Genomic DNA, 10,117 nt, shown 5'->3' on the forward strand with positions numbered 1-10,117 from the left:
CTTAAATTCAGCCGGTTAGAAATTTCCTAAAAGAAAATAAAGATTGTAGGCCACTATTAAACCTATATGGAAGTATTGTGTTTTTTTGCATTAATAATAAATTATGAAATACTTATTAGTGAATTATATTAAATGTCTGTATCTAATTACTACAATAACATACATTGTTTTTGAAGAGGTACAAAATTGAAGTACAAATTAAAATACCGGAATATAGATTATAAATTTATTATCTCAGTATATTACAAAATTAATACATACAGTATTATTATTTATATAATATTTACAGTAGTAAAGTTCACCATGAGGGGTACTCTAGTAGTTACTAAATTCAGGTAGTTCATACGGCTGCTCTCCAGTTCCAAGTTCTGAATCCCCAGGATGGACCGAGTGCCATCTGCCACACACACTACACTCAATGAGAAACTTTTAAACCTAACTGTTGACCTAAACTCAATTTTTTTAGCAAAACCTATTCATTGTAGATTTAGTTATGTAAGCTAAGTATTATAGAATATTTATTTTAATTAGTTGATATGGATATTTGTATATGAATTAAGTATAAATATATAACATAATAATTAATTAGATTTTTGTAAAATTGTATAGGTAGTTTTAATTTAAATATAAGACCATCAAATATATATTATTTTATTATTGTTATAACTAATGGAAAATCTAAATAACCTCTTCTTTCTAAAATCCCTAATTTAAACTTTTTTTTTCTCAAAGAAATGAATTATGTCAATATTGGGTTATGGACGTAAAGTCTTGTCAAGAGGTAATTGTTTCTCATCTTTTTGGAGTAGTGAAAGCAAACATTTACCGATTTTTGGAAAGATATGATTCATATATACGGAAGTTTTGTAATAACATCATAATTAGATGACATTATAATACAAACATCCATGGCATTCGGTCCATCCTGGGCATCCAGAACTTGGAACTGGAGAGCAGTAGTATGAACTATTAAATCCTTAGCTATTCCTATAGTACTCTCAATAATCCCAACTCCTCTTTCAGACTATTTACACTTATTCCTGAAGTTGATTCCTCGCTTTCCAAAAGTGTTTGCTTCTTGGGGATCCTTCTTCCTCCTCTCCATTCTTCATCCTTTTCCTAAAAAAATAAAACAATAAACTTGTACTATAACCAACTAAAAAGACTTTTCTTTTCAACCACTATTTAGTATGATAAGTGATTAAACTTTCCCCTATTAATTCCCTTTGATATAAATTTATAAAAGTATAATCCAATAATTATGATTTAAAGATATTTTATAATTATTCTTTCTATAAGCAAAACAAGTACTAATTTTTATAATATTCATATTACAAAAGAAAAAATCAAATATATTGTCTGTAAATTAGAAAATAAATGAAACACATATCTTATTAGTTTCATTTTACATTAATAATTCTAGTCTATTTCGATTTTTTTTTATTCTTTAGTAAATTATATTATATTTATAAAGACATTATGTGTCAGGGTTGTTAAATTGATAAGTTTCTGATACAAATTTTATAACGAAACTTGAATTTATATGTCCTGTAGTACTGTTTATATGTCCTGTAGTACTATCTATATGTTCTGTAGTACTATTTATATGTCCTGTAGTAATATTTATATGTTCTGTAGTACTATTTATATGTATTTTTATCATCTAGCACATAGTTTGCTGATAATCATGTTTCCTTTAATTTTTTCTGTTATATTTTTTTCCTTTTAATAATGAATATAGTGTTAATCGTTAGTTGTCAAATAGCCTACATATAGAATATACAAGTGTGTGGATAATGATGTTTGTTGTTTCCTATGTTTATCTAGCATTGATAAAAGTCTCGGATTTGTGGCAGGCACAAACGTGTACAGTCAGCAATAGAGGTAAAACTTCCAATTAAATACCATCACATACAAGACTATGCATAAGATAAAGCACAACATGCCGTCAATATGTGCTTTGTGTTATAGAATAGAAATAGAAAATTTTGGACCACTGGAACTAAACCATTGAGAATAAACAAAAATATACATATGAAACAAAAAAAAAATATATCCAGTTTTATAATTGATAATTAATCCTTACCTCTTGTGCAGTAACCCGACTCTGTTCCACAGAGTTTGCTCTCTGATTCCTCCTCTCCTTCCATTTCAGAAGATGTCTCTATAAAAAAATAAAATAAAATGTAATATATTATGTATGCACGATGTTTAAATAATAAACTAAAATAAATAAATCTGTAGCACTAAAACTCATGAAGGGTTAGTTTTTTCTCCACAAAATTGTATGTTTTACTCTTTTGGGGTTAAATTTTGAATTTCGTTGCAATATAATGCTTGAACTAAAGTTCTTATATTATACACACAAAGATGTTTGTAAGCGACTATTTATTCATTTTATCATTTTTCCTTCTTTAATTTGTAGTTTAAAATTGATAAATTTGAGGTAAAACAGTGAAATAATTAACAAATGAAGAGTCAAATTAAGCCTAATAAAAAAAAAGAACAAGTAAACACGATTGACAAATGTTATTGGGATAGTATTAAGCAGTGAATTTCATTAACTTTGGAAAAGTTTCTTTACAATATGCTTCTTTTTTTATATATTATGATATATATTATAAATATATATTCTTTTGACAAAAATTTAGCTGAAAATCAATTATCAGGTCAATATGTATATATCTAAACATTTGTTATAAAACATTATATGCTTTTTCTGCATGACTTATTATTAGGTCGAATTATAAGTAACTTCTACTAGAGTTACGTAGAATCGTATCTATTGTTCGTATCTACCCGCTATGAGTTAACATGACAACAAATTTTGGTTTTCTTTTGTCAGCTGTTTTGTGTAATACATGTTACATTAAACTGTTGTTATTTTTTTTTTACCTCTGAAACGGAGGGGAGAGGGGGGTTGTAATGTAAAAATCTTCAATTCTGAAGAGAAAGTCAGACAGGCTGTCTAAAACTTGTTCCAGTACAAAACAATCAATTTTTAAGAGTAAGCAATTGATAAACTGCTAGAAAGATGGGAAAAGGTTATAGATAATAATATGGTGAATACATAATAAATTGATATAATTTTGTTATTAAATGAGAGTAAATATCTGATAGAAAAACAGAAGTTACTTATGGATCGACCTTGATACTTATTTTTTTTTTTTGCTTTTTTGATATAATAATTCATTTTTTATCATATACAAATTGGCACACTGTCAATATATCGATTTTAGTTCATTTCCTGTTATGGTTCCTTTGTTTGGGTCTATTTATTTTTATCTCCTCAAAGATTGTGTGTTTTATGTTTTACACCATAACAAATAAACCAGTAAGAATATTTTATTTGTGTTCATCCCTTCAACAGCCTAGTTGTATATTCGCATCTTAATAGATAACTGAAAAGCTAAACCAAAGATCATGCTACGTGAAATTTGATAATGTAATTTTGCTTGGAAGGATATTTTTAAATAATCCTTCCTACATAGTGCTCTTTATATATTTTTCTAAAATCGAGGTTATTTTTATAAGTTGAAACATTCAATTTCAGCCTTTATAATAGGAATATAAAATCAGTGAATACCATTAACTTTCTCATAGCTCCTCAATTATTGACAAAATTTTAGCTTTTCAATCAGAGTAGTTTAGTTTTTTTTGTATGTATGTAGAGGAATATAGGAGAGCTGGGACACATCCATGAGAGGTAGATAAGAAGCCAGCATTTGGTCGTGTGACTCATATCGGGGGATTTAAATTCAAATTTAGCTTAACATAACCTTAACCACTCATGTGATCAGCCACATGACCATTAGGCCACGACCTCTTTTAAGTCATGTGACTATTAGGCCATGCCCTATTATTAATCATGTGATCGTCAGGCTGGCATTTTGTGCTTTGTTTATCCCCACCACCAATAGATGGATCAGGTACCCACTTTTTATACTTTAACTAGAGGGCTGAGTGTGCCCAACCGCCATTTTGTTTTGTCTGAAATTTGAGGCCACGGTGTGCCAACGTGTTTGGCAAAGCCTGAGTGTGCCCGGTCACCATTTTATAATGAGTGTCTCACGACTTTTCTTTTCGTTCACTCAATCAAAAGCATTTGGTCACATGACTCATGGCGAGGGATTCAAATTCAAATTTAGCTCGACATAACCTTAACCACTCACGTCATCAGTCACATGGCTATTAGGCCATGCCATATTATTAATCACGTGATCGTCGACTATAACCTTCCTCCGCCATTTTGTTTTCCCAGTGACTTAAGAGACTTACGATTTAGGAAGTCACTGAGTGTGCCTTTGTAGAACTTTATCAGGGCTAAAAAGATACAAAAAAACACTAAGAACATTTTGTCATAAAACTATAAACAATAAACGGGTACTATCTTTATGTTGTTAACTATTTTTGTTTCTCTTTTGGCAGCAACTCTGATCATCTTCTTCATATTTTGAAATTATATGGTCAATTATTTATACATATAATACATATTAAATACTTAGCTGTTAGTATATTACCCTCAATAATTCAAGCTCCTCTTTTAAATCCTCAATCAGACTTGATGTCGAGGATGGTTCCTCCATCCTTTTCATCCATGCGATGACCATGTCTATTTGATTTCCAGCCTCCAGAAAGTGTTTATTTCTAGGGGTCTTTCCTCCTCTCCATCACTAACATCTTCGAACCTCCTTTTCCTTGTGACTGAAAAAACAAAAGAACAAACTTGTATTATAACCAAATAAAAAGACTTTTCTTTTCAACCACTACAAATCTATGCCTATGATTCTTAACACCAGAACAGTGTGTTACTACATTTTCAGCTTAAGTTATCAAATATATATTTAATGTGGGATCAACTGATAAAGATATATAAAAAAAAATACTAATTTTGGAAGGAAAAATAGATGAGGATCACTGATCTGAGTAATACCGTGAAGGTTATAGCACCTTATTGAATGAATAAAATTAGATGGGTTCTTAAAATACATTTAAGATCTTTCTACACTAACTATGATTTATAAAATTTAAATAATCATCATCGATTATTATCAATCATATCATTTCATAAAAAATTTCTTTGTTTCCTTGGATTTGTTCAACTAATTTTCTTTTGTTTCGTGTTTTCACTAATTTTCATATTGATAAAACAAATGGACATCAGAATTTGTATTTGTTTTTAAAAAGTCATTCAATTTCAAAGCCATTTAAATAATTACTTGCAAGAATTTTTTCTAAATGTCTAAATAAATGCTTATTCATTTTTTTTTTTTAATTTTAACTAAAGATTTCTCTTAAAAATATTATATTCTTTGAAAATCCAAACAAAGATTTAATTTCTTTAGAGTAATGTCTCACACAAGCTTCAAGTTTTGAATTAAGCTCATGTGCTTTTAGGTTGTTCTTCAAATGTAATTTTTTTTTCAAAATCAATGCTTGATTATAAGTAAGAGAATAGTATCTTTAACACACATTGGTGCTTAGAATTCTAGATGTTATGATGAAAGTTTGGAGTGAAATATGATTAAGATACAATGTTCGTATCTTGTTTTTTATTTAACCCGGCAAAGTGGGGATGAAACATTGGTTAACAATAAATAGTTTTCTTATACTATTTTGAAACCTTTGTTGACTACCACCACAACTATCTGAAATATATTTCATATAGTCTACTGTTTGATAGTTAATTGTTTGAGAGTGGTTAATATTGATAATAACTCAATTTCAATTGATCCAGTTTACTGTCAACAGTTTATTTAAATTCCCCAACATATCAGCTATAAGGCCATTATTAAGGAGACAATCTAAACATAGTTTCCGTATAATTACCATATTACTCCCTCACAACACTAATATTTCTAAAACATAACTCAATTATTAATTTGTCAAAAATCATTAAAATATATTTTGTACTTACAGGCCTATAGCCCATGTTAATAATCATCAAAACAAAAATAATATCATAAGTCTCCTATTCAAATTTTATAAAATGACTATTTACTTACAAAAATATATAATCTCAACTACATAAAAAAAATTTGTTCTTACTAAAACACAATAACACTATTAACAATAAAACCTACCTTCAACGGGGTAGGTCTCCGTTATCACTTAACTAGAGCTTAATTTATTTACATTTAACTTAATTAGCATCCTTTTTTTATTTATTAATTACAAATTAACTTAATTTAAAATCATAATTATTATATTTTTATTACATGTACAAACACACAGTTGTTCAGACTTCCCAAGAACGAACGCAAGTACTCTACGCAGTTAGGACGAACTGTATTCTAACTTTTATTCTTTAATTGTTTATTGTATAAATATATAGAAATATTTTTTTCACTTAGTATCATATATCTATTTTTTTTAAAGTATATTTATTATTTACGTAAAATTGATAATAAAGATGGGAGAATCACACGACTTTCCCGAGTCATCTAGCCTTCAAAAAAATAAAATAAAATAAGTTAAAAGCCCAAAATCAAATTTGGAAAATGGAAAACCAAATTCCCATCAGAGAAAATCATTCCCCAAAAAACAGAAATATAGCACTCACGTACTTAATACAAGCGAACTTACCAAGAGGTTTAAAAAAAAAAATCTCGTTTTTTTCCTACATAATTACAACTTTAGTTGGAAGTGTTTAAAATGTAAAGAATTTGAGAAATTCAATCCCTATTAATCCCAACTTTGAATGGGCAACAATCAAAGAAACTCTTATCACTTAAGACTTTGGAGGTCAATGTATCACTGAGATTATGGCTCATAATAATAAGGGTATTATTCGATGTTATGATTTCCAATACATGGAAATAGATGAAATTAAAAAAAAAAAAATTAGGTCCTATAAAAAAGGACACAGTAAGAATTAAAATCAAGATTAACTTAACGAAGTACAATATTATCTCAGCAATAATAAAAAAAAAAAGTTTCTTTTTTGAGAAAACTCTGCAAGTAATAACATTTTTTGTTTCTAATAAAAGTGCATATATGTAAAGGACATTTTTAACATTCTGATAAATCGACAAGTTGTGATCAGTATGACAATTGAAAGCGGAAATTTTTCACACAGTGTATTATCTATTCTATAAATCATTTGAATCTGTAGAAATAATTTAATTAACAATAGAAACAAGTATTTTACAAATTATGTTGGAAAACCCATTTATTTACCATGTTTTAAATAAATACCATGAGTATTTTTTTTCATGTATAAATGAACAGTCTTATAATTCTATCAAATTGAATCATCACTTAGCATTACTGGGGATGTAAAAGAAAATCGTAAAACCCTCTGTATAATTTTAAAATAAAAGAAAATAGTTTTCTCTAAATATTTTTTGCATTTCTGTAGGTAATTTTGCAATGTTTGAAATAAGTGGATATTTTAATGACTCTTAGCTCATGTCAAAAAACATTTGAATTATATGTTAGGACCCCTAATTCAAGGAACTGAATATTTTTCAATTGTTAGTTTATGCATTTTCTTGGATTTGAAAAACAGAAAAAAATAGTAAGCAATTATAGGAAAATATACAGCTTAAATTCAATCGGTTATCAACACAGATACAACAATATCCTTTCTAAAAGCACTTTTTATTTATGGGACTCAACATTTTGAATTAATTTAAAGTGAAAAAAAGAAAGAAATAATAGCATAAATTTTATTTCTTTAGAGTCTTTAGTCTTAGAAAATAGTTTCTATGCAGCAAATTAAGTCAGCTTTTGTACTTTTTTACCCCCTAAAAGTATTGATAAACAAAAAAATTTCTTTTCAATTACATTGTTTTTGAGGTACAAAATGGAAGGTAAAATTAAAATGCCAGGATATTTTTTTTTTAGAACAAAGTTAGCAGAGTGTTTGAGATGATCATCAGGTGATAGAAGAGGACATAAGAATCATCCATGTCATCAAGTAGCGTAGAAGGGATAAAAGATGAATTGGGATTATTGAGTTATATATATAATATAATAGTTCCTATGGCTGCTCTCCAGTTCCAAGTTCTGGATGCCCAGGATGGACCGAGTGTCATCTGCCACACACATTATACTCAATGAAAAATTCAACTTTTAAACTTAACTCTTGAAATAATCTAATTTTTTTTTTAGGAATTCAATCAACTTATTTATTGTAGATTTAGTCAAATTAAAATTCATGGCATTCGGTCAATCCTGGGCATCCGGAACTTGGAACTGGATAGAAGAAATAGGAACTATTAAATTCTTAGGTGTTTCTATATCACTCTCAATAATTCCAACTCCTCTTTTAAATCTCCTACCAGACTTGATGTCGAGGATGGTTCCTCCATCCTTTTCATTCAAGCTAGGATCATATCTATTTGTTTTCCACCTCCCAGAAAGCGTTTGCTTCTTGGGGGTCCTTCCTCCTCTTTATCTTTGCTCAGGGCCTCTCCATCACTAACATCTTTAATCCTCCTTTTTCTTGTGACTGAAAATACAAAACAATAAACTTATATTATAACTAACTAAAAAGACTTTTCTTTTCAACCACTACAAATCTATGCCAATGATTCTCAACACCAGAACAGTTTGTTACTAAATTTTCAGCTTAAATTATTAAATAAACATTTAATGCAGGATCAACTGATAAAGATATATTATATAAAAAATAATATTGCCATGTTCTCTGTTTGGTTATTGCTTGTAGTGTGGCCTTTGTTGTGATCACAATGCTAGTGTTCTTTGTTCTCACTAAAGTTTGTATATTATTATAGTTATAATAAATAAATTTATAGTACTCTATCTCTAAAATATTTATTATATTATAAATTAAGAATATTAAAGTTTTCTTAAGGAATTTGAGTTTATTAATATGAATATTTAGTTATTTCGTGCTATGAAATATTTAAAATTACTGTCAGATTTAAGTAATTCGAATTTGTAGGTTCTTTTTTGAATTTATAAAAAGTCGGGATCGGGGGTCTCATTTTCTGATGTCCGCCCGGACACCGGAAGACCCCGCGACTGCAATGCCGCCCCATCCTATGCACCATGCAAGCTAGAACCTGGCCTGCCCCTACCATCACGCCAGAGTCCAGGACACACTGGGCAGCCACGGAGAGAGAAAGACGTCTTTCTGACACTGGGCGAGGATACATGGTTTTTACCATTTCGAGGGAAGTGGCCACAGGACGAAGAAGACGTGCCTGCGGAGGCGAAAACGTCATACATCAGATAAGCAATACCCTATATATATGAGATCACCCCATGTTCTGTTATTATCTTATATCATCAAAATAATTATTCAATTAACACAATATACCCCTCCAGGGAATTAATGTTTAGTCTTATAAAATACATACATGTTCATTAATGAGCAGAAAGTCTCACATTTTCAACCACCCCTTTGTTCCAGACTACTTTAATTACAATTTTAAAATAAAATCGGGGTATCTGAAGTACAGATCCCGACGTAAACATTTGGTGCAATCCGGGTGAGGGAGTTTCTTAGTGTGGAACATATAATGAGACTGTTTTAAAAAAAAATTGTCGTGTGAGAGATTTCGCCCACTTTTAATTGTGTTTGTTAATTATTTATATTAATTAGCTTATAATTAATTTATTAATATGTGTTATAATTTAATACTCTATTAGATTTAAAGCGACGATGGAGTCTGTTGTTTAGGCTTAATACCATCTGCATGTATACTAGGCATCACTAAAGAGCATTGAAAGTATTAGTTAATACTTCTTAGTAGGGATGGGATATCGAAAGAAAAATATCGATATTGATATTGATATCGATATTATATCGGAACTAAAATATCGATATTTTAAAATATCGAAACATCGATATTGAAAATTTAACGAATTAAAGTAATGATAATTATAAAATGATAACATAGCAAGACATATCTTATGTCATACCTAATCAAAATACATAAGAAACTCTTAATAACTGTTAAACAAAGCAACACCACGACAACCATAACAAATATAAACTAAAATATAATTGTTTTATTGAAGAAAATTTAAAAATAGAATATCGATATTTTATTTTGATAAGTACATATTTGTACTTATTATTATCACTTTGTACATTTTGTACAAATTCAAAATATCGAAAAACTGTTTTTAAACTTTTTATAAG

The sequence above is a fragment of the Halyomorpha halys genome, unplaced genomic scaffold (assembly GCF_000696795.3).
Source record: "Halyomorpha halys isolate HHAL.00 unplaced genomic scaffold, Hhal_1.1 Scaffold1095.1, whole genome shotgun sequence".
NCBI lineage: Eukaryota > Metazoa > Arthropoda > Insecta > Hemiptera > Pentatomidae > Halyomorpha > Halyomorpha halys.